Raw genomic sequence first — 27352 nt, 5'->3', positions numbered from 1 at the left:
TCCAAAGAAAGTGAAAGAAAGATTTGCATATCAACTAACGTTAGTTTAGTATAAACGCGGGGAGTCGATATACGTTTGATCAAACAAAAGGAAGGAAGGAGATAAGGGAGATAAAATGGAATCGAGTAATATTTAAATAAATACTTTTAATTTTATGCAAATTTCATACAAAACAAATAAGTTAAGGACTATACGTGTCGTGCGATAAAATCGCGAATACATGTTCTCAGGAATAATGAATTCGATGGCTAATACTGATTGTGAGTTTTGACTAGTGACACAAACTTAGCAGTGATTCAAAGACTTATATATTAAACATTAATCAAGCCAGATACATTGTCGGCGTAGTCGGACAACTTTGAATAACTTAAGTTCCAACGATTATGGCACATCGTGGCGATGAACGTGTCGAAATTACGATATAGATGCAGCGCGATATTACATGGAATCATAGTGTGTGCGCGCGCGCGATGAAGAATTAGTGATTCCATTTTGGACGTGTCCTGGACGAAACCCTGACGAGAATAGCGTCTCCTTTGATGAAAAAGCTCGTATCAAAGGCTGTGACACGTGAAAACACCCATCCGTGGCTGGTACGACGTTATTTTGTTATCAGTCCGAGTAATCAAGGGAGAATCGATTTCCTTCTCGGCAACGTTCAACCGTTGTTCCTTGAATTCCAAAACGTCCCACGCGAATCCGCACGGCGCATATCGCGCGCCAATAGTGTTTTCCGTCGAGCAATGCCCTATCGGGAAACTTGGCTGAAAAGCCTTTTCTTCCAGTTCACGGCACCCATCTCACGGAAGAGTGGAAACTTCGTTTCCGTCCATTCGTCGGCTCGTTTCTTACGAAAGCGGACAAAGAGGATGAAGCATATACAGAGGAAGAAGGAGAGACAATTTTCTCTGTGCAACAATTTTCCCTTCTGCGAGTGTTTCACTTTCTGCCCCACTGGAGGACGCCTCTGTGACCGTGCGAACATCGGCTGAAGGAACCGTTGCTGCCCTTCGAACTGTTGCTCCCAGAGCTCGACACACTTTCGGACCTCTTGATGGTCCTCTTCGTCGGGTCCAGTAACCGGTCCAGCATCTGACGGATCGTGCTGTGTTTGCGGTTGAACGGATTGGTGTACATCTTCGAACGCTTCGTAGTCTGATCTACTTTCCAAAATTTCTTTTCGAAACTACCCAACCACTTTTCCACACTTAGCCTCAACGGAAAGTTTCACGATGAACTGATATTACTCGGCTCGTGGCGTCTAACTGTCGCGAGTGCGCATAGAAATAAGACTTGCACCAGTTGCGTCACGCGTAGCGCGCGGTTCGCTCGCTTTACCAATGATTGCGTAGCGTCACTCGGGCAACGCTTTATATACCCGAGACGCTCGGCGACCTTCGTTCGGAGTCGGGTAACGTCGATTCGCGCCGACAAAGCGTGCCAATGGTCCCACAGGTGCATGATGCACCGTGCATCGCCTGTCAGTGTTCAGCGCAGTTATAGCGCAGGCTTCTAAATTTCACGTTAATAACCCTGTGTTTCTAGTTTCTACTGGGTGTACAGAAACTTAACCTTTTCGATGTTACGCGTTTGTACATATATGCAGTGCAAAAGTTTCCGTACAGAGAGATTTGTCACCTCATATTCCGAAACTGATATTTAAATATTAATGGATAACACTTACAAATGGATCATTTTCTGGTAATAAGTTCAAGAAAGAAGTCTCTTAGAGCCTGTGTCGCAATTTTTGTTTTTAAAAATATCTTAAATTAAGAAAGTTGAGGCGTTGTCATTGTTTATATTATATATTTCGCGGCGACCTACCTTAGAGCTGGGTTATCCGAAAAAATCAAGTCATCTTAAATAATATATTAAATTGTCTAAGTGTTATCGATATCATTCTTGAACAAATAATTTTGCGCAAAATGGCAACGATAGCTCTGAAGATGGACCATTTTTTCTCAACATCAAAATGTACTCCACTCGAAACTATTCAATTCTACCTAAATCATTTTCCTGATGAACCTTCCTCTGTAAACATGTTTATCACTTTGTATATAAAAACATGTTTACAATTTGGCGTGCTTTCGTGAAAAACTAAAGAAGGAATTACAATGTATGGTACGTACATATAAACATGTTTGGCGTGCTTTCGTGAAAAACTAAGGAAGGAATTACAATGTATGGTACATACATATAAACATGTTTGGATAGCCCTCAGGGGCTGTAGCTATTACACGATCATACGATCCCGAGATACCCTAGCTATAGGCTAATCAGTGGACACCGACAGTCAGGCAAAGAATCTAATGTAAGAAGTTAAAGATTGATGATGTAAAACACGTAAACGTGACATGGAGAAGAACACATGTACAAGGCTGATGATTTGTAACAAACAAAACTGGACCAATAACGTGCAATAATCAATATAAAACAGACTACGTATCCTTAAGAAACAAACAACAAACATGTGCGTTTGTGAGAAACTTGTAGGGGAAATCCCACTGTCGCCTGCGTGCAGTCGCCCCCAGGCGAACCACGAGAAACACACACAGGCGAAAGTCAAGGGTGAAGGGTTTTTACCTGCGTGACGCGATACGCGTATCTACCGCCCGTCGCGTCGTACCGCTCGCGTTCGATATAGGAATGGAAAAAAAGGAATGAAAAATGATGCCGCCTCGAGGTCAACCGCCTAAGTGGTCCCACATCACTTGACGTACGCAGAGCCAACGGACTCGGACAGTACCGAACACGAGCAAAAGAGAGTGAACACGATAGGGGGAAAAAAAGACATCCGTGGACCACTCGTGGAAATCCCGTTGACGACACCTTCTGGTAATTTTTAAGGACGGAAACTGATATTTACCGCTTGCGACGAAAAATCTAAATAGATAATACGTCATGATTCTTCTTTTTTATTAAACTTCACCAATGAAATTAATTTTTATCGACTTCGGACAAAGTAGTATGTATTCGGTTCTGTTGACTTCCATCTTTATATCTGTAAATATTTAAATTACTCATCTTCTTCGAAACTGCGACTGAGAATATTCGAATAATGGGATATCTGAATGTCCAGATAACGATGTCACCAAGTATTCGTAATTCGGTTGTCACCCATATGTGGGTGACAGTGCTTTTCACTGAAGAACTAAAAACATTACTTCTGAAAGTCGCGCATCAAAGAAAATGAATTTAAATGAAATTCATGAATTTTTATGAAGTTATAAAACTAAATGTCACGATAGATGTCTGATTATGTTGTCTCCGATGATCTAAATAATATTTAATCCTAGCAGACATTTTCAAGAATATTTGTTTGGCAATCAAAGTGTTAATTCATTTACAGCTACGAAACTGGGTAAATTACAGTTACATTTTGCAATCGAGTCTGTCAATGGTTAATCAGGTTTGTTTACGCCTAACTCTGGTTTAGATACATTGGTAACACGCGTCAATCGGGTACGAACGCCAATTCGCGTAAACCAGTTAATCGGGGAAACCCCTTCCGATACGGCCTTCGTCTCGTAATGTACGGTTTCTTCCCGCGCGAATAACCTTAAGAATACAACAGTCGGAAGAAACCAGGATTGAAAAAAAAATCTGTTATGAACGCATTGGATTGTCCTCGTCTATTATGGTGATCATGCAACTCATTGCTATCGCATGCATTAAAACGTGTAGCTAAATAAAAAACAGACGTTTTAACGCGATCTCTTCTTCCATTGGTTATCGCAATTCTACGCACTTCTACCAGACCTGGGTATATTTTAATTGAAATGAAAATAAGAGAAAACTATTCGAGATAATTTAGCGTTATTTTCGATACAGTTATTTGAAAATAAAAATAGTATCGATTCATTTGAAATAATAGCTATCTCAATCGAATTCTTTCATTATTTTTTACTTCAAATGTGGCGAAAGAAATAATCTTTAAAATAATATGCAACAAAAAGAATTTCCTTTTAAGAAATCTTTTCAGTAACTTGCAAAGTTTTTGAGCAAAATTCTTTCTTCGAAACATTCATCTGTAACAGATTGTTGTCTGGAATCGTTTACTATAATATCGCTGTAAGAGAATACTTTGGAAGAGATATACTTCAGAAAAAACGTCTCTTATAATCGGATAATTATTTAACATAGATAGGTCAATCTACTAATTTTATCTCGTAAATGTCGATACATTTATTTCTTCTCGAGTTTGAATAACAAATATGGAATAGTTTGCTATTTCATCTTCCACATTTTTATACCTACAAAGATTAATTTCAAATATTTCAAGCTTTTGCCTTATTTTTTGCTTGTTTTCAGTGTTACTTCACAAGGCTGGATATATTCACTAAATGGGTTTTGTCAATTCTGTCTTTCGACCACTGTTGCGTGTCTTTTTTCTTTTACTTTCTTCATTTTTTACAAAGTCCATAATATTTTACGAGTTTCCTGAAATGCAACGTCATCCTTTGGGAATCAATTTTTCCGTTTCGTAAATTGTGAATTATACATACATTCTTCCGAGCTGGATACCGCAACGGTTCGGCGCTCGGCGAGCACACGAAGTGACGCCGCGGGGACGCAAAATAAAAAAGAACGACAGCCACGTACACTGTATTACTATCTACGATTTTCTACTCTCGAACGTTCAAAAAAAATTGATACATTATTCCTTGCTAATCCTTCAAGTTTTAGGCGTAAACAATTTTACGCATAGATGTTAAATCTGTGCCTTCCTAATTTATTTCATTCCTATCTCGTTTCATTGAGTGTGACTTCATCGAATATAGGATAAAGCACTAAGCAGATAAATAATATACGTGAGTTTGATAAGTTACTCTAACAGGCAAAAGGCAACAAAAATATCGTTTATTTTTTAGAATTTTATTTTACTTAACTTATCGTTAAAAATCTGAATAAAATTCAGGAAATCAGTAACAGTACTATTTCTTTACTGTAAAAATATAATTTTAGTAGTCTGACGATTTTAGTACAAAGTTTTTGACCTTCTCCAGTTCTTTTTATTTTTTATAACATAGATTTTTATCGAGAAAATAATTCCGTTTAAGTTGAAGTTATAAATTCTTAAATCTAAAAGCACAGAATTAATTTCTACACTCAATATTTTTCTCAATTATTAATATATGAAAATGGAAAATTGCCGAATGGTCTCCGCTAGTCATGAGAACGGTTATTCTTAGGTTCATCGTGCTATTTTTCAAGAAAACCGACAAAAATCCTTTTCGACCTTATTTTTTTGTTTGCTTTGCGCTTCGAATTGCTCTAGAAATACTATTACCGTCGATAGAGAAATTGTAATGCTTGACTGATGTATTATAAGGGTCTCTGCTAATATTAAGAATGATTAATCGCGGGGTCAGTTGTGCTACTTTTCGAGAAAGTCGACACAAATCCTTCAGATGTATTGTTCAGGCGACACTTGTTGAAGTTTTTCTGAATCCTTAAACGTGTTGATCCGGATTTCTGAAAGGATGCTACATGAATAAACTGATCACTGAATTTAAACTAATCGAATAAACTAGTTGACAAACCAACCTTTACTTAATTTCGCACATATGTATACATACATGTTAAGTGCATATTAACTAGAGAACAGCTCATATCTCAAAAATTTTTGTTTGAATTGAACTGAAAAAATTACTAAAGGTATTTTAAAACATATCTAAAACATTCTTAAAGTTAAAGAGAAATTAGGAAAATTTTTCTCGATAAAAAAAATTAACGAAAAACACTTAATATATTTATTTGGCCTTCTAATGTGGTTTCCCCAATTTAGCGTATCTGCAATCACATTTTTGTTTTGTATAGAAAAATGTTTCTCCTTCTGTAAAATTGTATTATTTTGTTTCACAATGTCATCGATTCGTCAATGTTTAATATCTTGTTCTCTTTGGTGGTCTACTCATACTGAAAACAGGAAACAACATCAGTTTTTTTATTGATGCGGATCAATAGAATTTTAAATATCAAGGACGACTGAACAGCGTGTTTCTTTTCATTCGTGTACATCGAATAAGATATTTATTCGAGGAATTAATATTTCTTGATGAAACAAGTACACATTTTATTAAAATGTATCTTCGAATGAATTTTTAATAATATTTGGAAAAAGTATTATTTATGATGTTCGAGTAAAAAGAAACTCAGTAAAATTGTTCATATATTTCTCTCTTCATAGACTCGACTATAGCTAAGAACCAGAACTGCGCCAGTGTTTTTGTTGCGAATCAATAGAATATCAAATATCAAGGTCTTATAAACAGCGTAATTTTCTTCATCCACGCACTTGGGCCAATATATCCGTTAAAAAAATTAATATTTCCTTATGGAAAAAGGATTCTCGTTAAAATATATCCAAATGAATATGCAATGTTTGAAAAAAGTATTATTAATAGCGGTCGAGTAAAAATTTCAGTAAATAACGAATCCTTTCCAAAGTAGAAAACTCTTTTAAAGAACGCAACACCCGGTGATTATTTATGTAGCAAAAAATTTATAGTGTCGTTTTAAGCTTAGTTCGCAAATGAAACACTGGCAAAGGACTTATGCATGCGACTTCGGAGGATTTTGAAATTCAACTGAATGGAAATGTCATCTCGAGTTCAAGGAATAGTGAATTCCTTCTATGTAAAATTCTTTAAATGGAAAAAAAAAACTAAACGAACAAAAGAACGGTGAAAAGTATTAATCGTTTAAATTGTTTGAATAATCGCCCTAAAACAATAGTTGTCAAACAACTCTCAAATTTTACCCTTCCAAGGTAATATTGATAAAACTGTACAGGTTCAGTTTATTATTTGTTATTCGAAGTTCGTATTTACATAGGAATTTTACTAATACCTGGTTTGTATTATACTACACTTTCAGGAACGTGTTGTGTTAGCGTGCAAAAAATTAATTCCACCTAATTGAACTTATGACGTTCGTGAAACAATGGCTGCCGACCTTAACATCTCCAGGTATTTGACGTCATCCGTAACACGTGCTTTCTACAATGGACCAAGTAAACATAAGATAAAGTCACTTTACATCATTAACCCAAGATTCTTCGAAGCGTAGATGCCATTTAACCGTAAATAAAGATTATCATTACTTTTTATAAAGCTGGGGCGAATGACGCTTGAAATGTGCGTGGCACCTTCCTTTTAGTCTGTTTCCGGAGATAAACAAGAGACAAAAAAAAAAAAGAGGAATCCCAACGAGCAGTTCCAACATCATGATCATTTGAGGTAATACCACATTTTCCAAAAGGAAATTCAAAATTTTTTTTATAAAACACGGGTGATACAAAATATAATCAATTTTTTTATTTTACATGAAACATTTATTTTATTTTATTTTATTTATGAAAAAGTAATTGGACACGATAGAATATATGATTACAAAAATGTTAAATGGGCTAAAAAATATAATCCATATTTGATTTAAATTTTAAACAGAAGAAGGGGATGTACCGAGGATAAAAAAAACCATAAACTGAAAGTGGTTTACTTGAGTTCCTTTCACACGAATCGTTGCTCATGGTACTGATGCTACAAGGCCGTCTGTACCTTCAATATGGATTAACATAATTTTATAAAAACTGACAAACATATTATCCTTAGTATGTACATTAATTTCAATCAAAGGGTTTTTCACTAGTGATTTTAGGTCTTATTCATTAATAGAAAACAAACGATACCTATGGATTTTATCCGATTGTTTTATTTTAAATTAAAAATTAATTATACACCACGAAAAATAGTAAAGAAATATTTGACAATAAAGAGCTAGCATAGATTCAGCAACAGAGCAATACAAACGGTGGGCAAAATTTGCGGACTTTCTTTCTGTTCGAAGCACTTAAAATTCTAGTGAAAGTTGAACAGACGAAAGTTTTTGAGGAAAGTTCTTCCGATCATCATGCATATTCGTATTAATCAATGAAACGATAACAATTTTGGAAACATTCTTCCGTTGGCCTCGTTTGATACAACTTTACGAATAATCAAGTGTTGTTGCTGCAACTTTGAACTTAAACTCGTTAATCGAATATTTAGATTCGCCATATATTTCTCATACTTTTATTTTAATAAAAATTCCAGAAAGAAATAGAAAGAAATTTTAAAGAAGTGTGTATCTTTATTTAGAAAACAAGCAAACACTATACGGTGCGATTTCGATGATTCGTTGATATTATTTGACCTTAAAAATGAACATTTTTACATGTTTGTCATGGATTTAAGAAAAGTCAAATCGAAAGATATATCATTTGCCTTGAATGTAAAATTTCAATTAATGAAAATGTTCTGTTCGATTCTTTTCCGATATAAATATGTTTTAAATATTCAAATTAAATGTTACATTGGCTTGCTGTTATTTCGTAAGAATGGTGCATAATAAATTAAACTCACTCGTACTCGTTCAATGAAAATATGCTAAATAAATTCAGTTCCGCGCCTCGTACGAATTTTATTCAAATAGACGTGTAAATCAGTTACTATAGGAAAAGGGAAAGATTTAAAATTTCTTAAAGATACACATTATAAGTATATTCGCCTTTCGATGATAACTAATTGTCTTTTCTTTAAGAAAGTTATCGACCCAGTTTGTAAACAATTATTTAGCGACTTGGGAATAATATAATAGAACGATGTGTATATTCTGCAGTTTTCAAATGTATGACTTGCAAATACATATTGACAAATAACTATTACTTTATTTATATAATTTATACATATAGATGTAGATATACATGTATATTCCTTGCTATTTTATCGATTCTAAACTTTAGAGATGCTTTAATGATTTGGAAAGAATAAGATAGGAAGATATTCATGTATGTAAATAAATAATGTATAAATACATAATATATAAATACACGTATATAAATAAGTAATCATTGTAAGGTTTGTTCATCATTTTTTTTAAGTATAATTTACAAGTACATATTGACAAATAACTTTTGTTTTATTTGTTATAATTCATCTAGATCGAGATGTAACAAAAATAAAGTTGAACCGTATAATAAAGTTAATTTCCATAACATATTAATATGGTACATTGTATTATTAAGAGAATTACATTCAAAATAAATATTGCATCGATCTACATACTGCTTTTGGCATCTGACCTACCAGAAAACCAGCGAACGTTTCGCGCTCCATTAAAGTGTGACGCGACTTTTTCCACGAGAAAGGCTGTTTAAACGAGCGCGTCACAGTCTACCAACAAAATGTACTGGAAAGAGCAGTAAAACTTTTCGATACGACTGTCGACCAGAGGTAACGATGGGTTTTTCTGTTGCCCAACAAGACTTTGCACCGGCTTATAAAGTAAAAGGAACTCGAGAGAAATTACAGTACAATGCTGTAAAGATCGTTTCAGATGAAAACTGGTTTTCTAGTACTCTATGTAAATTGTTCTTAGACTGTGTTCAGAGTTAGAAAAGTTAGCTTTCGGACGGACAATACAGAAAAAGCAAATCGAATTTATGAAATTTCGTTGAACGTTAATTAGGTGCTCATTCTTTTACCAATAAAACAGAGTTAATGCTAAAAGTCACGAAAATATAATCCAAATCAACGACTGAGTTTTGTCGTCGATTAATCGAATTTTGTAAAGCAATTTTGTACGGGAAAAGCAATTCAACGAAAAAGAAATTTAGTATTTCACGTTTTGCTAAATAACGCAATTACACACTTGTATACGGCTAGGAAGATTCTGAAAGACTCTTACGTTGTATCTAAATGGATTGTGAATGCATAAAAAAATCAATAACACGAGGTTGATACGCTTTTCAAACAAGAATCATTCTTTCCTATAGGACATCGTGATTTTCAGGCCACCTTATACAGAACTTCGATTCGTCGTACCATTTATTTCTTCATAAATTGTACTCGAAATGCAAGTCTGGTTTGATTTTTCCTCGTTCAAGAGGAAAGGCCGTATAAAGTAACTGTATTATTATATAGGGTGAGATTTGTGTCGTGTTACAGTTAAGAAAAAAGTAATTTGAAGTAAAATAGAATAATACGTGACGAAATAACTGTACAATATAGTCTAGTGTAATAAATGAAAAATATGGAACAAAATTTTTTCGTGCTAGGCTCCGTTATCGAGATAATCTATTCAGTTATTTATTAGTTAATATTTAATATTGCATCTAAGCTTGTACTACTGTACTATCTGACTGGTATAAAATATACAGATGAGATGATCGTTATGTTTTGACGTGCAATTAATTGGTTAATCAAATTTGAGATGAGAACAAATTACTCTAAAAACTGTTAAGGTGTAAGGTCACTCTAGAAACTTCAGAAAATCAATTTTGTTGTTGTTAATATGTTGCTTTAAAGCTTTAAGAATAAGAAGAACAATATTTCATAGCTCGGGGAAATCTCAAAGAGGTCGTTTTCGAATGTTTTTGCAGCGCGCATCAACCATGCGGCGATGACACAGCGCGTTTTTTTTCAGAACTATATTCCTCAATATAACTCCTACAAATCTTGTCCGACTTAAATTTTATAAATTTCTTTAAATTTTGAGGGTGACTGAGGGTAAACTTTTTCTTTTACAGACAATTTTTCGATGAAATTTTCGGAAAATAATTGACTTTTTGATTACTTGTGTACCATTTTGCGAGAAAACGATATTTTCAAATTTCCATACGCTATTCCATAGCTTTTGCAATATATTTACAGAAAATGTTCGGTTTTGTGTTCTAGGTTGAAATCTGTGTGCTCAATCCTTTCGCCCATTTGAGCGCTCGCGCGTTTTGAAATCTTGAAGCCGCAATTTTAGACGAAAAACATATAAAAAAAATGCTGTCTTACACATTAATATGCATTTAATAAAATACCCTATTTAAAATTTCCATTGCTTTTAACAAATTTCTGATAAAAATTCTCAAAATTAGCTTAATTTGGGGGGGACCTGGAATGGCCTTACCCCTTAAGTGTATTCGCTTGCATCGTACGCGTTGCTAAACCTGATCATATCAAGTCTTAGGAATTCTGTTACTGAAAGTACAATATTATGATTCTCCGTATAGCGTACGCACACGTCCTTTCAAGGACCAATGCGGTCGTTAAACTCACTCTAATAAACCTGTCGAGAGTCGAGACGCGTGGAAAGTGAACAGGAGATCGGTAGAATTGGCATAGGTAGACACTTTATCATCTTAACCATTTTTCCATATAATTGTAATTCCGTCTTCCGTGTTTTATGGTATTATTCTTTTATTTTAACGTAGAATAATTATATATAAAACAATAAGAATTACAATGCTATAGAAATATTTTGTACTACAATTTACTATAATTTTATACAGATAACAGAGTATTATATAGAAAATATGGAAAGTACTATGCACAACAAAATTATTTATCCAAATTTTGCCATTTTTCAAATGCCATTTTCATTGTACCGAGACAATTCCTTTTATTTTGTAGGTATTTGTACTTTAAACAAAAATTAATGCAGAATGAGTGCGAGTCTATGCCGTAACTCCATGTTCTGAAAACACTCGAGCACTTTTCTTCTTTAAAAATTTGATTGTTTGACGTGACTATAATAACAGCTTCAGAGATGACGAAACATTTGAGTGGGTTATTCTACACAATGGTTACAATATTGGTACTTTTTGAAAATGTGTGCAAAGCAACATATACATTATTGCATAAATTCGATTATTTATTATAATTGTGTAGCATGGCAATGTATACAAAGCCGATGGTGTGTTATTGCGTTCGTACATAGGTACCAGCGGGTCACCGCGAAAAAGACACGTGTCTTTAGTTTTACCTCGTATGTCGAGCAGTAAACACGATATCACTATCCAATAAAAGTTATATGTAATCATTTAGCCACAAGTGAATAGTTGATTTATTCCTGTTAGTCAGGATAACCCTAACCAACAATAATTAAGTGGTACTTTATACGTAGGTTACATTGCATAGAAAATTATTATTTACAGAATATAATGCGACCAAAATGTTCTTTCTTATTGCACGCGCGACCTATAATCGCTTATTTGACATAAATAGTGGATTACGGAATTTTGTAACCCCTTAGAATAACAACTCAACACAAGTGCTAAATTTATAAAGCCTTATCAATAATTTTGCGTTATAAGCATTATTGCTGTTTGCTGTGCCTCGGTAATATCAAATGGCTTCTATATCAGTACTTTGTGTGTGTGAATACGATAAATATGTCCAAAATATATAATTACAGTTAACATGTAAAGCAGATTACTTTGTCCTGGTTTATAAGAAACCTACAATTAGTACAAATAAGAATAATTCGTGTTATATGTAAACTGTGTTAAGTGTAATTTAGACGTAAGTACCTTGCAATACATAAAGAGTAAATTCCTGCAAAATTTAAGATCTTAATTTTAATTTCAACACGTGCTCCAAATCTTCGAAAGTTTTAATTGGAAAATACATGAAATTTTTGCAATCGATTACATTTATTTTCATACCTCTATCAAACATTGATTGAAATGATTTAAAACTTGGCAGAGTTACTACTTATACTAGTAGGAACAAGGCTTAGAAATTTCAAATTTTTATCTTAATTATTTCCTTATACAGTATATCAGCCCAGTAAATATGAAGCTATTTTATATTTTTGTAATATTATTTTACATGTTTTAGATATGAACTTATTTATTATTTTTTATAAATGTTCCGTAAATAAAAATTGTTTCTCAGGTAATTAAAAAATTTAGTATATCGAAATTCTTCTTTCGTGTGCATCGAAAAATAGAGATTCTCTAGAATATCTAACAAAGCTTACATCTAACAGTTTATCAATTTCTACTCAACAGAGCAAATCAAGATCAAAAAAGTTTTAAAAAATGTATTACATTTATTACGTTATTAACAAGAGTCTAATCCACATTCATGAAGAATAATAAGGCTGGATTTCTTCAATTAAATTAGCAATTAAGGATGTAATTGCAATTTTTAAAAAATAATGGAAATTTATTTAGCCTAACTTGTATTCCTGATAACTGCATGAATTTATAGCAGTAAAAGTATCGTGGAAACCATAACTTAACTTCATTTTTCCAAATATATCGTACGTTTGACTCGAAAGCGTTCTAACACTTTCATGTTCCGCTGTATTTAGGTCAGATTAGATACAGGAAAGAACTGTCTTTACACAAATAATTTGCTAGTACAAGATAAGTAGCTAACGGTTCGCGGAAGTGGGTAAAAAAAGTGATTGCGATAACGTTGCGAATTCGTGGGAAGTGTACCAGCAGGTGTGTCCTAGAAACATATAGCCTTCAGCTTTGCTGCCATATATCAAGATATTCGTAATTATAAAAGAATATTAAAAGTTTGTTCGGCAAAAAAATGAATTATAATATTTATTTTTACGCAATTAATAGAGATTTAATTATTGAAATTACAATTAATTTTACATTAATACACATCTTATATTCTCATATTATAATATTAACAGTTATATACTGACTTCGTTTGATCATTTATTTCTTATTCGGGTAATTACAATTGTTATTCGTTAGTTTAAAAGAGTATAAAATCATAGTAAGATGTGATTCAAAATTTGACGTTTTTATAATAATAATTAAACAAAATTTTTATTTCTAAACCGTATGTTTTAAGGATACATATATGTATAGGATATTATTCTTCATTTAAAAAGATTAATTTACAGAAGAAATTTCTATTAACCATTCCACAGTTACTAACGAGATACGATTCTCTTCGAGGTGAAAGTGCCTCCCACCTGACGCATCAATTTCGATCTTTGAGTTGATGGTAAGGTTCTATAGATGTCCTTGGACTCAAAAACTCCCTAGGTCACTGTCAATCCTAGCCAGTGTATCCCAGAGTCAATGACTATACGGACAGGTTTCCGTTACGCGTCAAACTAAAAATGTGTACGAGTCGAGAAACGCTTCTGGTGGAGATTTCTACCTTTAACCCATTCATCTTTCGCTAGTCGGGCTAGCGAAACATCCTATATGTAAATACGCTTTTTTGTTACGTTACCTGTAACATTTTAACCGTGAGAAATTGAAACAATCAACTTATACGAAAATGTTTTACTTTTAAAACAATACATGATGTATATTATTATTGACTAGCTGCGACCCCCCGGTTTCAACCGCGAGGAATAATATTCCTATTCTACATATATCACGTTAGTGATTGTATTGTTCACTCGCGTAGGTACAATGATTACTACTTAGTGTTTATGTAAGCATGTCGTTAGATACTTCGTAACAGCTGAATGCATTTAACTTGGTGTAATGTAGAGATAAATTTTTAAATGTAAATGTTAACGGTGAAGTAACTCGTACGATGAATGACCTATAATAAACAGGGTAAATTTGATCTTCATGAACTTTCCAAGATGATAAAATGGTTATTTTTTATAAAAATTAATATATTATATCAACAAAATCGAGCCATCATTAAAAGAAAACTTTGAAACAAGTAACTTAGATAACTTTATCAAGTTTGTAAAGGAAAGCAACTTACTAAACAAAATTTAATAGTACTCGGTGTAGTCGCTAATAACCTAGGATGTTGATGCGACGTTAAACCTTTAAATAGAAAAAAAAAGTAATATATTATACCTAATAAGTACCCCTAAAGTTCATCTTATAATTTTCAATTCATTTTTAACATAAAAAACATTATCGTAGTTTAAATATAAAACCCAGGTATATCATATCGCTGACTTTTTTTTTTAGATCTATTGATAACCAATGTTTTTGTATTACATTATTTACACGTATATCTAACTATTTCGTTAGCGTACGTCGATAACGTAGCCGAACAACGCTTTTCTTCCCACTTGATTTACAAATGTTGAGATTTCAAATTGAAAACGTAATTTTACCAAAATAAAGCATAGCCTATGTTACTCAAGGATAGTGTAACTTTCTATTACTGAAAAAATCGTTTAAAATCGGTTCAGTAGTTTCGGAGATTACCCCGTTTAAACAGACAGATAGACAGACAGACAAAAATTTTGCAAAAGCCTATTTGGGTTTTAGGAAGGTGCGAGAAGCCATATATGAGCTTAAAAAACTCATTATTTCGATATCACAGACAGACATTTCAATTTTATTTATGTGTATACATAGATACATTGTGAATGTATGCATTTATGTACATTCTAGTCGTAATGGTGTTCCTATGGACGAGAGAGGGTAATGACTTCGACAGGGCTTCGACAGGTTTGATGTAGCATTATACAATGTCCGACAAAAATGTATTTTCAAATTACAGACGGTTTCATCTGCATTTTAATTTGATTCATGACTATAATAATAGCAATATGTGATTTTACAATTTCTACGAATTCTTCGCCACTAAAGGTGCAATCTATCACTTTGCGAAGAAAAATGTTATGTTTCCTTTTTTTCTTTTTAAATTATCAAGGCTGTGTAACACCTCAGGGGATGTGAATAAACAAAGATAAGATGAACTTTACGAATTTGTTTTGGGCGGTAAATTATTTTTAACCGACTTCGAAAAGGAGGAGGTTATTTAATTCGACATGTATATTTTTTTTACTATTGAAAAATCATTATACGCATACGTCTTAACCCAGAGGTTTCCAAACTTTTTAGATCCCTGGCTTCCTTACTATACAGATTATTTTCGGTGGTTTCTTTAATACCAATCAATATGAAACTAATCTGAAATATCTTAGACAGACTACATTTTGTGGCACAAGATAACTAAATATAAGTGTTACTATTTCGTAAGACTTAATTTCTTTATTATTAAACTTTACCAATATTTATTTTTCTTTCTCTTACATTTTTACATATTACATTTACATTTTATATATTTACAATATGTCACGGCTCCCCAACCACCCGCAGCTCACAGTTTGGGAATCACTGTCTTATCCCATTCACTACCGCGCAACGCGTTTTGCCTTGTGTAATCTAGGTTATTATTTCGATAACGAAAAGCGATATTAAATTTTAAAAATTTTTGCAATAATTCGTGACTCAATAGGTTATAAACTTATCCCTTGTGTAAATGCAATTAATTTGAACTACGAGACATCTCGTAGTTGGCAGTGAATGAGTTAAGCTTTACACTTTCAGCTATTAATTTTGTAATTTTTATATAAAAATTAATCAAACTGAGAATGTTGTTTGCTTTTTTCCTAACAAGCTTCTGCCGTAACTACATAGAATATTGTACAATTTATCTAAACACTTGAATAGATTAACAAAACTATTTAGAAACTAGAATGGGAAATGTGTGAGAGAGGAAGAGAATAGAAGTAGATTGTTTTTAACCAAGTCCATTTCTTGGCTGAAAAGCTGAAATAAATAAAGATTATTATTACTATAATAAAAAAGTGTCGACTGTTAGAATGAATTCGTGCAGAGAATCTAAAAAATATCGTTGTTTCTTATTTTATTTCCAACATGAAAATCATGTGAACTGATATTTCACACGTGTGGAATACCTGTATCATAAATTTACATATGAGGCCATGAAAGCGAAAGCGATCTAATACGTAACTTTTTTTATAAGGTACGAGTTAATGATCGAGTCAATGTAAGTTCAACATACTCTCAATATTTTCATATATCTACAGCCGATACCTATATATGAAACCAATGTTTTATGTAAATGTTGCAACTGATTAATTCAAACCGTTAAGCTATCAGCGATAAGAATCATAGTATTACTCAAAGCCAGTGTCTTAGGTACGAGTTGGTTGCATTTTTATTAAATATATCAAATTAAAAAATCGCGATTAGCTGTGTTCGCTCTTTAAGGGATGCTACTCTCTTTCAACAGATCGATATTTTTTTTTTTTGCATTTTCTTACAGTATAATAAAAAAACGTAAACGTAATCTTGATTTTGTATGTACTCGAATATGTATTTTTTTTTTATTGATCATCTTGGGGTTATATCGTTACATTTGTTGCATTCCTAATTCAATCTAAAAATATTCCACCGTCATGCGTAAACAAAATATGGCGCGCACACCTAAAGGAACTCCTTTCGATAGCTCATGCGAATTATTACAAAATAAACGCCTAATCAATTTCTAAACAGGTAAAGCAAGTTATTGCCAATTATCTCGTCCATGTATTTTCATCGAATTTCTATTAGTGAACCTAATCTAATATTGGTACGTTAATTTATTTCAGTCCGACGAAAAATAAAAAACATCTAACGGATAGTCACACGAATAATAACAAACAACAGCATCAGTAGTCTACGAAGTAGACAACAATGATAAGGATATAACGCGTTTAGTAACGTTTAGCACGTGCAAGATTTATGGTCAAAAAACAGGACGTCTCGGGATCCTCTAATTAAAAGAAAAAAAAACAAATTATTGCAAATACCAGTATGAAAAGTGGCTAATTATTACATATTCAGGAGCCTATGACGCTCCATTCTATGGAACTAGTCGTTCGATGTTTGTAAATCACTCTTTTTTTTTCTATTAGCTCTTGATGTACATAACTGCGACACGTCTGGTAAACATTATAAAGCTAAGCTGGTAACGCCAAGCCGCACATATTAAGGCCAATAATAGTAACAGAGTTCTAGTAGCAACACGACTTCTCCCTTTTTAATCTGGGCACGTATAGATTAAGTGTTTATAATATTTCAAATGTTTTAGGTACAAATTGGTATTCAAAAAAAAACTTTGCTGTACTAAGTTTTGTAATTAACCGAGAAAGAATGTTTCGTTGATGGGTATTTTATAAAAAATAATAAATAAGTTTAAAACATTTAAAATAAAATAAGCAAAAATATTTGAGGTAGATTAAATAATTAATATTTAAGTAATACTTTAAGTAATAGTATATAACTGATTACGTTGGAAACTTAATGAAATTTTTAAGAAGTAAATACACATAAACGTGGAGTTTTGAATCCAAATTAAACACTTGCACGGTATTTTTAATCTTGCTATGGTTTACTTGTAACTGTTATACGTATCAATAAATAATTCATACCTAACCCATAAGTACTCTGTGTAACGTGTCTGCACGATTGCACAAATATTTCACACGATTCTTTCGAAGAACATTAAGGAATTAATCGTCATTGGTGACCACTTCGAATGGAAAGGTCAATTGTTTCATTTGCTTCAGTGACGCACGTACTACACGTTGAATTCAAAGAATAATTAATACGATTGATACGTTTAAGAGCGGAGATCGTATGTCTACGATATCAGTTATCAATAATGCATTATTAATAGATCGTTTGTCAAACTTTTAACAATTATAATATGCATCGGAGCACTGTTTTGCCTCTGTTGAATACATAAAACAGTAACTAACTTTTATCTAATCAGTTGTGTTCTATCTGTTATCGAATTCATGTTACTGTGCAATATAAATACGTATCTTGTTATTGTGCGCCGAATTTTGGCCAGAATTCTCAACTAAAATTTGAAAAAAAATCATAATTCTTGACTGGGTAAACGGATTTCAATTATCGAAACGGAAAATTGCGTGGTTTTAGTTGACGAATTTTTAAAAAATATGAAACCATCGAGAGAGTCAACTTTTTAGTCCTTTTTGGCAAAGAAATATCTAAAAATTCACCTAATCTTCAAAACTTTGTAGCTCTCTTAATAATGAACATTTTTAATTGAAACTTTTTTTGGTTGCAGATCTTGTGGAACCCTACGAAAAATATACAGAAACTTTTTCTCTAAAGTAAAACCCCAATTTTCTTTAAATCAAAGAATGGTTTTTTAAGAACACGCAAGAGGGTTATGTATTTCTTTATATTATTTTTAGAATTAATTCTTGTATAAGTAAAATATTTACAGTAAAAATATAATAAATGATATTTATGCGTATTTAACGTCATTTAAAAATATATCCGTAGATTTTGGTAAAAATCTAAAATTGTGTAAAAAAATTATTTTTCACTTTCTCGGTCAAAATAAAGCATATTTTGTCAAATAGCATATACGTAGAAGTAACTTGAAGAAAAGTGATCTTTGAAAAATATTCGTTTCTTGAGAATAATATACAGGGTGTCACAGAACTCCTATAAGAACCGAAAATGGGAGGTAGCTGAGCGATTCTGAATAACAATTTCCTTTGGAAAAATGTCGGTGGGGCTTAATTTTTTAATTACTAACGAAAAACAACAACCAATCACAGCGCCCGACTTAGCGCGTCGCGATCTGGCTTGCGTGCTGAGCTGTTTTTCGTTAATAATTAAAAAATGAAGCTCCCACCGACATTTTTGCAAAGGAAATTGTTGTTCAGAATCGTTTCAGCTAGCTCCCATTTTCGGTTCTTACAGGAGTTCTGGGACACCCTGTATTTGGCAACAACTTCATGTCTTATCAAGACGTACAACTTTTAGTCTCCTACTTTTGTATTCAGAATATGCTACTCTATCGAAATCTACCACAAACAATTGATCGTACCATTTAAAAAAAACAAAATTATCGTCTAGTTATCCTGTATGCACCTACCAGTAGAGAAATCATTCATACCAAATTATGCAGTAGTAGTAGTTTATTTTATTGCCATGTATACCTTTATGGGTTTTTACATTTGTCCCCTTCCCTTACATTATATCCCCTTTTCCTTATCTAATAATCTTATAATCTAGAATCTTTGGTTAACCTTAGATTACGGTTACGGTTAGTCTATCTCGTCTACCTCTACTCTTCCATCTGCCTCAATCTCATTGCCTTTCTCTTTCTTCTTTCTTACTATTTTTTCAAAATCGGCTATGTTACGGTGTTTTGAATGGATTAAAATGATGGACGCTGCAAACACGACAATACGTAACAAACAATAAATATGTGTAATTACAAATACTATTTATAGAATTCACGGTCTCGGAGATGCAGAATCACAGCTCAAGCGTATATATCCTGGTCAGGATAAAGAGCTGGACACTTGTATTTATGCTTAAAATAAGTATACGTCTAACATCAAAATTACAACCGTTCAATCATTTTTTAATACGTTACCTAACGAACACATAGACACGATTGTAAAATATTGTAGAATGCCAGCAATTTTTAATTTCCCTGTCCACGCGATGAGAGTGCATATTCGTCGTACCATGATACGTCGTAGTAACACGTTGCCTGCCAGACTAAAAAAACTCGCGAATATTTCTACAAAATTAATATTTTCACTCGAGACAATTGAATATTAAATAATCTACATTTGTCGTAGTACTTAATTTTTTAGTCTCGTTAAATTCACGAATTGTATTCAGATTAATAACGCCACACCTTCGGAATTAATTTTTTCTGTTCATTAATGAAAAGTCTCGTCATCTATATTTGGATGACGTAGCGAACAACGTGTTAAACGAGTCGAGGTGAATTATTATTGCAAACGCAGACGGTGTCATTAGAAATCGTCTGACGATCTCATGAAAAATCTTACGCTTACGCAAACATTATAAATCGCGACATATTTAAAAAATGTCTGCGCAGCGTGGACGGGCGTATAACAATTCAAATACAGACATAAGTAATTTTAATTACCATCATTATCGGACACTTTAATAACCTTTCGTGATAACTAATAGTCAGCTGTCGCTCAACGTGACTGAAACTTTCGCGTCTATTAATATCTCTCCACGTTTTCTCATACAAAAGAGGTTTCTTCAATGAATTTTTTACAGCTTATATTCGCGAATGTATATTTATTAGAAATTAGTTAGACTGTCCTCTAGCTATTTTCTGAATGATTATACAGGGTGGGGCATTTTAAACAGGTCACCTAAATAACTCAGTTGTGTTTGAAGATAGAAGAAAATGCATTAGACCAAACTTACTTGGTATCGGAGGGCTCATAATCTGGTATTACCAATTTTTCTGTAGGTGGAGACGTCGAGGAGATATGAAGATCAATTCTGTTTTTTTCAAATTGAATCGTATGATTTCTTAATTACAGTCTGGTAGAGTGTTTCAAGACGAATGCAGTGACCTAGTATAAAGGTCAATACAAAATAAATTGTCTCAGAGTACTTTTCAAATACTTGTGTTTCACGTGTGTGTGTCACGTGACACGGGTCACAAAAGATAAACAAACATTCGGTCACATTGTACGCTTATCTGTATCCTCAAACATTATTGGTAATTTGACTAGCGTCTAGAGTATAGCTTCGTAATATTACGCAAAAACCAACTACCAAACTTGACATGCAAGAACGTATAAGGTGAACTTGCTCTGTAATAGATACAAATGAAATTTGCCATGCAGTGTCATCAGTATTGCAACGATTTAGACTATATATATCCATGTTCATGGTCGCTATTATGAACACTTGTAGTGGCAGTAAGCAAATAGACGTCAAAGTATTCGAAAAGTACTCTGAGACAATTTATTTTCTATTGCAGTTGACTTTGGATGACCTCGAATGACCTTCATAGTAGGTCATTGTATTCATCTTGAAACACTCTACCAGATTGTAAGTAAGAAACTATACGATTTAATTTGAAAAAACAGAATTGATCTTCATATCTCCTCGACGTCTCCACCTACAGAAAAATTGGTAATACCAGATTATGAGCCCTCCGATACCAAGTAAGTTTGGTCTAATGCATTTTCTTCTATCTTCAAAAACAAACGAGTTATTTAGGTGACCTGTTTAAAATGCCCCACCCTGTATAATCTATGTAAATGTATGTGTATTGTTAATACCTACAGCATATCTATACTTCTATAATAATATTATAAAGAGGTAAAGTTTGTTTGTTTGTTTCTATGTAGGGTATAACATGAGCTGTGTTTTATTTTGACAAAAATACGTTTTCAGTTTGAAATCTCAAAATTTGAAAATCAAGTCGAGAGAAAAGCGTTGGTCGGTTACTTTATCGGCGTACGCTGACCAAATGGTTGGGTATACGTAAAAATAAGGTAATAATAAAAGATTACTTATCAACAGATCTAAAAAAAGTCAACGACACTTAGCTTTGGTGTACTTACCTTTTATATTTAAACCATAATAACGTTTTTTATGTTAAAAATGAATTGAAAATTGTAAGATGAATTTTAAGGGCACTTATTAGATGTAATATATTAATTTTTATAAAAATGAATCACGAAATAATGAAAGATGAAAATAATTAACAGAGAAATCAAATTACATCAAATTAAATGCAAATAAATTAGCTATTACAAAGTACATACCTAACTACATACAATAGTATTCCACGCTGGTGAAACCGCGGGGCGCAACTAGTTGCTAATAAACCCGTAGAGTGTTTCATGACGTAAATGAAAGAAAAAAATGTGAACTTGCTAATAATGATTATCCAGAGGATTTAATTTGTCGAATTATGCCACTATCAATGCCAAGATGCGATACATGCGGCATATTAAATCTTCGTCCATGATAAGTAGAAGCCACATTTCATTCAACCTTGCGTTGAGATGATATCTGCGTTTGAAGTAGAACTTAGAAAAAAGTCTATGGCCTTATTTTCTAGTATTCCCGGACATGAACGTCGACTACAGGCTTATTTGCTGTGGTACTATACCGTCAGATATGAAAATGTACGTATGAAAGTCAAGTAGGGGCGTGTTTGACCTATTTCGCCAAACATGAATCAAAGTCAGTAGAAAAACAACTACTGCGACGAACGTGTTAACAAATTATAAAATTGTTGCAGTTCACTGCCAATTTCCTCAGTGAGGAAATAATCATGCATTGTGGTTCATTCGGTAGACATTTCCTGTTAGTAGGTAGTGCGACACGCTTGAAGAAACGTTAAACAACCATTACGGTAATGTTAATGTGTGTTTGTGATTTCTTGATAATTCCTGCTATTTTTGTCCAATCCAGATAACATTTTGTTTAATTACTCTTTACGTTCTGAAGGAAAGTATAGGTTACTTAGTTTCCAGAAATATTAGCTACAGTGATTATTATATTAACATATCTAACTAATAATCTTAAATCTGTTATCAGTTGATTTATAAGATATACATAGTATATAAAGTAACATTATATGGCACTTTATTCATTATTAGAATGTACACTTCACCATAACTCAGTATATACTATTTCTTGTGTGATATGTTACAACGTATATTCTGTTTCATAGAAATGTAAATTTTATTTATCTAACTTATCAAATTTGTAGCGTAACAAACAATTTACTAGATGATGTATTATTCCTTATTATAGGTAAATATTTATACATATCGTTTTGTTTATACGTATTTAACCCTTTCGGTACGAACGCTCTGTCCGCCGTGACACTCCCGTTGTACGAGATACAGCGTCCCAAAATGCGCATGTAATTATATAAGTAATACAAATAATGTTATTAGATGGATGAATATATCCGGCGCTCGTACCGAAAGGGTTAAAAACCATACGTTTGTGATTTTCCTATAACTCCTACTACTCTTCTTCAATCCGAATGAAATTTTATTCAGTTGTTTTTAATGCTTCGGTAGAAAGTATAGGCGATATAACTATCAGAATTATTAGCTACAATTACTAAACGATATTAGTTCAATGATTGCATATTGCAACCACATAATAGCAAATAATATTCTCCTACTGAAAAGCAGTATTTCGTTAATGAATTGTACGCGAGCAAATAAATTGGCAATCGCGAAATAAAATTCGTGGAATTGATTGGATATCGAAAAAGCGTTTATTTTAAACATGCTAAAAATATTCGCGAAACTGAAAACATCTGTATCAATGAACGCCAAGTAATAGAAACCATAAGTGATTTTTCAGAAATGTTTCCGATATTGATGCATTTATCGTACAATATTTTGACGTTTTCCGATGAAAGACCACGCGACTGATAACCTTCCGAAAGTCAAAGGACAGAGGCATTGCGCGATCCACGTTATGTACGTTATCAATGTAAACGCAACACGTCCTTGTGACATTCAGTCCAGACGTTGTGTCGCAACTGCGAAGATATTTAACCTCTACTACTCGTGGGTAGATCAATTCTTCTCTAATGAATCGCAACCATGAATAAACGATTCAGAAGCTATCACTCTGTTAAATTATTTCTCGCAAACCGGACTAATCGAAACTGAAACGGTACGCGAAATGAAAATCAAAACTTTGCAAAACAGACATTAATTCATTTTAAACCTTTCGACTCGTAAATTTGAATTATCTTTGACATTCTTTTTTTTCATATACAGGGTGTCCCAAAAATGTTGGAGGGCCTTGAAAGGGGTGTCTCGAAGGATGATTTGAAACAACTTTTACCTTATCGAAAATGTTGTCGGAGAAAAGAGAAAACCCCGACCAATCACCTCCCGATCCACCCCTTTCAAGGACCTCCAACATTTTTGGGACACTCTGTAAATCGACGCATATTATTGCAAAGTTGTTACTTGTTTCATTGAAAATCGTTTGATTTTCAGTATTAATTTAGCAAGGCAATTTTTTGTGTAGATAGTGTGTAGATAAAGTACAGATAATTACCTACAAAATAAAATAAAAATTATCTCGATCCAATGAAAATCGATATATAATGTGCTACTAATATAATAGACATATATTACATAATTTTTACATATATAAATAAATATTGATATATCATATAAAATTGTGAATATACAGACAAGTAATACTAAAAGTATTATATGGAAAGCGTAATTTTCACAACAACTTTATAGTCGACCTAAATTATAATTATTAATTATTATTAAATAATAATTATTAAGGGAAGCTAATACACATTCTACTACTGTAACTTGAATTTTCTGCCTAGCGAAGTTACCGTCCTCTATGCGATAGATGTACATAAAATAGTTTACTTAGTATTATTGAATATTCACTATTTTCTTGCGGTAAATAATGCTCGTTTAAGGGAAACTCATAAATTCGATGACGTCATCAACTTAACATCCGATGGAACGTCTGTCTTTGGTAGAATACATTAAAATTCTCGACAAGATTATGCCTAGCCGACTTATGCAACGTGACTTTAACAATCATGGAAACTGTAGCATGCTCATTAAACAGTTAAACGTAATCGAGGAAGATGATACCGCGACGGTCTTTAACTGCAATAGCAACCTTAATATTTCGTAACAAGAAACATAATTGAACTGTTAGTGTTTCGGTTTCGATGCGAATATCACCATTCATTGCAAGATAAACAAATAACAGCTCTGACTTCAAACTTATCAAAGTTTCTTTAGCGAAATTTGTTCTAACGGAACGCAGGAAAATGTGCATTTCTATTAGATATATAGATCATGTAGTTGGTGCAATTTTTGTAGTTTTTATCGAACGATACCGAGTATTTTTAATATTTAATTCTCGTTTAAATTTGAATAGTTAACAACACAATAAATAAAGAAAGACAAACCTATTTCTAAATATTTGTTTAACTATCTATCTTTCTTAACTCTTTGATTGCATTAGAAATCGATTATACAATGTCTATGTAATCAATTTTAATTAACCAACGACGCAGTAAAAGATCTGTGTAAATTGTTTGTCTGCATATTAAAAAAAAATTCGTGACGTTATTTATAATTCACGCAAACGACATTAAATACGTACTTAAAAAAAGTAATAATACTGTAAATCATAGTGTTTATCGATGCAACCTTTAATAAATAATTGAGCGGAAATGTAGTCCGAGACAATGTTTAGTACATAACAAACATAAATAATTTATAGGATGATTTTTCATTCCTTCTAGTTCATGGAACAAATAAAATTCTACACACAGGTCGAATGTATTTCCTACATCATACTGATTACTCATGTAAACAGAAACTTACATCGGTGTTGTATCTAGGCACGCAGGTCAAGATATCAAGACCAGCAGGTATTAAAAAAAGAAGGTGAATATGTCTCCAATTAGTCTTCTTCAATTTTAAATCTTATATGGAATGAAAATAGTAGCGCTATCGGTGGGAAAACGTCCAAGTTTATAGTAAAAATTGTTCTCACTATTTCTGTAAGATATTTCTTGTGTTTTCCACCGGAAGGCGGGAAAACAGAGAGGAAGTTTCCAGCTCTATCTCTTTCCCAACTTTTCCCTTTCTTAAAAAGTTAAGAAGAAAGTCAGTTGAGAAAAAACCTAAGGTTTTTGGAAAAACAGTCGCGTGAAAAGAAAAACTGTTTAATATTAAAAGTTTATTGTCTTTGTATAGTTTTCTAGTGGTAGTCCTGTAAATATTTTAGATAGTGTGATATATAAATAAAAGAGTAGACACGTAAATTGTATGTCTTAACAATATAACTATTAATATAAATTCGCATCCTCTAAAAGATTTCTTTTGAAAGTCGGCAACGTGGAGCACGTTAACGTAGCGAAATCGCTACAACTCTTTAGTTTAGTTACTTGTGCCATCTATCAACGACAGTGGGAACTATTTTCACTACGAACTTGAGCGTTTTCCCACCGATGACGCCATTGGTACTACAACCAGTATTAGTATAGCCCTCAGGGGCTGTAGATTACGAGTACGCAATTACAGCACGGGTTTAGCAACCCCGAGGTACCCGAGCTAGAAAACATAGTTACATCAGCAGGCATCCATTAGATTAGAATGTAATTTCAATGTATTATACAGAGTTGTGTTATGATAACGCAAAGTAAAACTAAGTAACGGAAAGGTCTATATCATTATTAGACTGCGGATCTTTATGCATTTCTAAGAAATTTGAGTGTGCAAGAATATAAAAACGATTGAAAGTAAAGTTCATAGTTATAACATTTGCAGAATAAAATAAACTCCTATTTAGGTTTAATTTTTGTAGGCAAGTTCGGGAAGATTTTATTTTGCATAAAGATCCACAGTCTAATCGTTATATTGTACAACTGACGAATGGATTAGTGCAAATATTGACTTAACAATAACACACTTTAAATAAAGGTCGAACACAATTATCAAGTCGCTATGTTTCGGAGCGAAAAATGTATAATCACACCCACAGAGCCATAACGAGGAAATTTGGCGCCCGGGTGCATTTCGATGAATTTGTGCCCCCTATCATATTGGGAGGAGGGGGGCTCCCCTATAATATAAATAATTTCAAATCACCCCGTAAACTTAAAGTTTCCGATATGTACTAATTTGAATATGTTCAAAACTACCCTAAAGTTTTAAGACTTTTGTGGGACATATAATTTGATTTTTTAAATAGTTTCTTTATTCAGAAATATAGCACTATCCTTATACAATTTGACTTTTTTGGGATTTCAAAACCACTGTGCGCCATTTGACGCCCCCTCATCAATAGCTCTGCTCACCCATTCACATTAATTGTTTCCATTAAAACATTTTTGCTCGATTTAATCAATTACGTTACAACAACAAGAAACTATCGATTTAATAGAAAAATTGAAAATTCTTGTTATTATAAAGT

At 32.8% G+C, this 27352-nt stretch overlaps 1 protein-coding gene and 1 long non-coding RNA gene across 4 annotated transcripts; one reads left to right on the top strand and one right to left on the bottom strand.

The window, feature by feature from the left end:
* LOC128887214 (uncharacterized) overlaps window positions 1-27352 on the bottom strand; it is a 144355-nt gene that overhangs the window by 79918 nt on the left and 37085 nt on the right.
* On the top strand, window positions 115-9048 carry LOC128887280 (uncharacterized). Of its 4 annotated transcripts, none has more exons than XR_008460003.1 (5): window positions 115-1701; window positions 6191-6772; window positions 6880-7015; window positions 7117-7241; window positions 7452-9048. It is a non-coding gene; the product is annotated as an uncharacterized LOC128887280 (long non-coding RNA). The 4 variants fall into 4 exon arrangements; XR_008460007.1 differs by having other exon boundaries at window positions 7095-7241; XR_008460002.1 differs by having other exon boundaries at window positions 6880-7241.

The sequence above is a fragment of the Hylaeus anthracinus genome, unplaced genomic scaffold, assembly GCF_026225885.1.
Source record: "Hylaeus anthracinus isolate JK02 unplaced genomic scaffold, UHH_iyHylAnth1.0_haploid 0, whole genome shotgun sequence".
NCBI classification, from domain to species: domain Eukaryota; kingdom Metazoa; phylum Arthropoda; class Insecta; order Hymenoptera; family Colletidae; genus Hylaeus; species Hylaeus anthracinus.
Note: the sequence above shows the minus strand (reverse complement) of the source record. Positions and strands in the feature narration are given on the sequence as shown.